Source organism: Barbus barbus (genome assembly GCF_936440315.1).
Source record: "Barbus barbus genome assembly, chromosome: 11".
Lineage (NCBI taxonomy): Eukaryota > Metazoa > Chordata > Actinopteri > Cypriniformes > Cyprinidae > Barbus > Barbus barbus.
The window spans coordinates 30,707,895-30,713,894 of NC_136739.1; positions in this window are offsets into that span (position 1 = coordinate 30,707,895).

Genomic DNA, 6,000 nt, shown 5'->3' on the forward strand with positions numbered 1-6,000 from the left:
TCCTCTTATGCATACTGCATCAACCGAAGCAATTTATAATTCAGAGAAAAACAGTGTGTGTCCCTTTAACTAAGAACTATTGTTATGCTCTGAAACGGCCCACTTTACCTGCAATCACCCTATATGTAGGTATGGTTAATTCAGCATAATTGGGACCTTTTCCCAGTCATCTCCAGTGTGCCAGTTTACATTAATTCTCCATGTTCAGTTGAGATTACCTTAAAACACTTTTAAGAGCTTGCATGTGTTTACGTCTGTGGTATCTTGACAGGTTTGTGGGACATGTTTTTGTTTGTCCAAAACTGCATGTTGTCTTTGTGAAACCATCATAATAACAGTTTAAGCAACTCACCATTGTTGGGCAAGTCACGTGATTTCCACAAACTCAGATGGTTGCCACTAGCAGGGACGGATTAACGCACGTGCCCAGGGCACTGGACCAGAGGGGGGCTCAGCCGAAATACCGCTACTCCCGGACCGTGATTTCCCCCTCAAGATTTTTGAGGCAAGTGGATTTTGAATGCAGCTTCCAAAATGCCGAATAATATTTTTGATATTTAATAAACGATCACAATGTAAGCAACTTCAGTGATTAATGGGAGTTTTTGAGAGTGCTTTAATTCTGCCAATGATAATGTAAACGGAGTGTCTATTTACACTTAGTGCAAATAGCCCACCTTTTGGCAGAGACTATTTTATACTAACTCCGCCCACCAACGTGTGATAGGGCTGTCAAACTTATAAAAAACGGCTTTGAATTGCGAGTTCCAGTGGTGCAGATGGGAAAGCGCGTGCTTTTGGACGCGATCGACCTGGGTCTAATTTTTTTTTTTCTCCCTTTTCAAATCTCATATCACATCGTAAAAGCATTTAGTGTCAATAAAAATTAAAGAAATAACCAAAAAGTTGAATAAGTATCAGGTAGGGTTAGGGTAGGTGTCGGGAGGGCTTTATTGTACCAATAAGGTGGCATCCATTTAATAATTTGAATTAAAATTATTAAAAATTTACACTCAATACGTTATTATTGCATACTGTTTTATAATGTAATACAATACTGAAGTGCAGATAATTACCACTATTTTGCGACAAGTAGTATAAATAGCAGAAAATCCTGCTATTTTAACAGTGCAGATATAATCTATAGCTATTTGCACTTAGTGTAAATAACATATCGCTAAAAATACTGCTATTTTCACTTGGTGTAAATAGAATCCATTACTATTTGAATTTAAGAAAAAATTAGCACAATTTCAACTGAGAGGGGCCTTTAATCAGTCCGTGCGTCATAATCCGTCCCTGGCCGCTAGGGGTTGATCTCAAAGTGACCCCTTGAAACAGTGTCTCGGATCAGTTTTGTGTATGATGTTAATAAAACTGAAGTTAATCCATATGATTCATGATCAGTTCTCAGTGCAGGAAGCCCAGTTTAATCACATGATGTGAAATCCTGACAGATTTTCATTATTATAACAAACAATAAGAGGCCAGATGTTGTGGGTTAAGTTGGTGGAAAGTGGATAATTTAGCATTTGAAATACATTTTCAGCAGCGCTACATAAGGTCAACAGGGAACATTTTAACTTAGGCTAATATTTTGTATTAAAGGTTTGCACACACCTAAAAAAATTGCACTTACTATTAAATATCTATTTATAGGCTACTAGATTTTTTAATACCTTTTTTTTTTCTTCACACAAAACTATTTACATTGTCTCGTACTTGTTTTCTATTTGTATATAAATAGTTTCAATCTAAAACTACTTTCTATAATGGGCTTGTACAGCAACTCACGATTTATTATTATTATCACCAAATCTGAGGATGTGTTTGAAGATGCTTGCACTAATAACATTAGTATTTGATCACAAAAAAAAAATAATAATAAAATATATATATATATATATATATATATATATATATATATTTTTTTTTTGTGTGTGTGTGTGTGTGTGTATACTTGGGCCCCAAAAATGATTTGGGCATTAAACCTCAAATACAGCTCTACGCTATTTCTCTACATCTACAAGAGCGTTTTTATTTACTGTTAAAATCACATTTATTCAGCAAGCTGTGTGATATATGACTTTGACATACTGTGCATTTTTTCCCTTGGTAATTACAGAAACATACATCCATATTCATACGGCAGAGCTTTTTATTTCACTGTAGAAGAAATAGCATCAACAAAATCTCCAGAAAAGTCTAATTACTTCCCTCACAGTTCATGAAATACAAGTGCAAATGAAGGTAATGCTTGTCATAACCCAAAAAAAGCATACAGATAAAAGACCATACACACCATACAGACTTAAGAGGATATAGTGATAGTTCATTCAAGTTACTTAACAGAAACATCAAAACACAGTCAAAAGAACTAGACATATTATTATTGTTACGATAATGCAACAGGACTTAAGCGCAAGTCAACATTTCAGTAAACGGTGAAAATATTTGCACGATAATAATCGCTCTTGTCTTTCAAAAATCAAACCATCTGTGTGTGAAGATATAAGCCATACAAAACAAATATACATCAAAAATAAAAGCAAAATATTTGAATCAATTTATGGTAATGATATTACAGTATGTATGATTTTAAAATAATTTCTCGTATATTTTGTTATAAATACACATAGCAATATTATAAACGGCAGAAATTATTAATTGCATGATGAACTCAACATGCAAAACCTTCATTATTAGATGGACCCGCACTTCTAAAACACTATTGCTTTATTTTGTGAAAAGGGAATGTAGTCTGTATCTACAGTATCCAGTGAATGCATTCATTTGCTTACAAGAGATCATCATTTTAATGGAACCGTTTACTGATGTGCAGCTGATATTACTTCAGATGTCTCTCCACCACCGTTATTACCGTGAAAACACATCCACACTTTGGCATTGTGAGTATCGACATACAGCCTTCAAAATAGAGGTATAAACTCTAATGAAAATAATATTTACACAAGCAGCATTCTTGGTAGAAATTTTTGCAAAAAAAATATTAATAGCTAAAATGAATTTTCTATGATTATTAACATTGCATAAATGCAAAGGTAGTCTTAAACAAAATACAGCAATTTTCTGATATTGATGATATTGCAGGTATATCAAGAACTTACAATAGCCTATGTTTTTATGCTTTTTATTCAAGCGTCTTAAAGTAAATACACTGACTCCATTAATACTGACCCTCAAGCAACCAGGTGTGAAGTGTCTTGCTTAAGGACACAATATGGCAATGGTAAATCCAGTAGTGAATATACTGAATATCATCAAAAAGCTGAAAAATATGATATAATTTGTTTATCTATATCACTCAGCCTTACAGTGAATCTGTAACTTTATATGAACAGAAAGTTTCTTCACCACCTCAAAACATGAATACAAAAACTATGATGCATGCAATTTAATTATAAAATGGCTATTAATTGCTCACCTACAGTAGATATTGTCAACACATTTAAAACTGTACCTTTAGGGACGAGAAAGTTGTGCAGTAATGCTATTTTTTTTTAAATACAAAACATATAAAATACTTCAAAATACATTTAAAATAAAAGTTGAAAATAATTTCAAATTCTGCCACACTTTCTTCTCATCTCCCACACAACAATTGCTGCTTTATTTGCTGGTATTACTATATTTACAGGCTTTATATCTAGAAGCTAAAAAGCTTAGCATTGTGATGTCATTTAAAAATACAGAAACACAAGACAGGGAGCTGAGGTGTCAAACATATTATTAGACTGTACGCTTACTTGTAAACTGCTAGAAAACAAAATGCTAGAAAAAAAGTCTCCATAAATTAATTTAATCTGTAACAATTTACAGAAAATTATAACATAAATGTGAAAGGTTTACTATTCGGAGTAGGTTTAGAGGTCGAGTATATGCACGGGTTAGTCTGAAGCAAATATAATGTGCAGGTTCGCGAAAAAAATAATTAATAAACAAATACATTTATTTGATATCTATTATTATTATATATATATATATAATTGTTTTTGTGAACTATTCCTTTAAAAACAATACATGTCTATTTGAATAGCTAGGTAAATGTGTGTGTGTGTGTGTGTGTGTGTGTGTGTGTGTGTGTGTGTGCGTGAACACAGTGAATCTTCTTTCCATCAACGCTCCTTGTGCACTTTCTTATTACACAGGCTGCAAAATGACATAAAAAGGGAATTAGTTCACTTGTATTACGCTAAACTGCAAGCTCTTTGGTGCATAATGACTATATTGATTGACTGTTTATCAATTTAGCAAATCCTTGTTATTTTCTCCATAGAGAAACTGATTTCCAGCAATACTATATAGTCTATTAAGACAGACCTCTCATGAGCTTGGAATCTGTAGACTGGAAAAAATGTTATGGATTATGGCCCCGTATTTTAGCAAGCAACAGTTGTTAAAACGCCTTGATGGATTTGTTTCTTACAAACACACAACTTTTCACTTCATAAAACATTAACTGATGGACTGGAGTGGTGTGGATTACTTGTGGATTATTGTTTGGACTCTCAATCTGACGGCACCCATTCACTGCAGAGTAGGGATATAAAGTCAGTCGTATTAAAATATGTTATGACATGATATCTGTATCTGTTACTTAAGTAAACAGACAGGTTTTTATGCATAGTTAATAGATTATATTAAGTTACTTCGACCATCGCCCACTAGATCAACTAAAATAAATAAAGCATAAATGCTGTTGTGTGTCACATGACAACCCCCCCCCCCCCCCCCCAACTCGTGCCCCCTAAATGAGTGCATGACGCCCCTATTGCCACCCATCCCTTAAAATATAGAATCGTCCCGTATTTAAAGGTAAAAATGTATCGATTTGTCCCGTATTTTACAAAGGCCAACCCATTTGAATAAATAAGTATTTTGCACTGTTTATAATACTAATAGCAATTATAATGAAATCAATCTCATAAGAAGTAGCCTATTATTAGAGAAGCTCATTTGCACGTGATTGCATTTTGGCTTCGTTGTTTCCATAGCGACAGAGTCTCTGCGCGCCGTTAAAGCCCTTCATGCGGGAACCTGCGCGGTTTTAAAACATCTAGGAGCTCACGTCTGCCCCTTAAACACAAGGCTCTCCAGATGTAGGGCTGAATGGGAACGTTATCAGTGGGTCTGTGCTGTAACTAATGATGAACGCGCAGTTTGCAGAGAAGCATTCAGTTGCTCACGGTGGACTGTCTGACTTAAAGGGATAGATCACCAAAAATGTTTTAATCATTTACACACCCACAAGTTGTTCCAAACCTGTAATCATTTCATTCTTCTGTTGAACATAAAAGAAGATGCTTTGAAGAATGTGGGTAACCAAACAGTTTCTGGTCCCCAATGACTCTGATATTATTTTATGGAAGTTACTGAGGACCAGCAGCTGTTTAGTTACCCACATTCTTCAAAGCATCTTCTTTTGTGTTCAACAGAAGAAAGAACTTTATGCAGGTTTAGAACATCCTGGGTAAATTATGACAGAATTTTCATTTTTGGGTGAATCACACCATTAAAATTCGGATAGTCTGTTAATATAATATTCCATACATTATCTGGGCATGGTAGAAATAATCATTATATTTTTAGACAGATGAATTAATAGGTTAGAATTAATGTTAGACCCTATTTATTAATTTATCATTTATATTAATCATAAATATATACATAATAAATAATCATATATGTCACATACAATTTGGCATTAAAAAAAGTTTAAAAAAATGCTACATTATTAAGATAAAAATGTACTCCTAATTTAAGCAAATGAATAAAATAAATAATACAAACTCATCCCATCCAGGTAACAGCTGCAGAACTGTCAAAAAAGACCAATAATAATTAATAATTATAAATAATCCAATTTAAAATAGAAATATTAATGAGTTCTGTTGCAAGTTTACATACTTCAGCATGTTTTCTCGTGGTTTATTAGTGAGCTATGAGTTCCTCACTGATTATTTGTGTCTTTGTTTTTTT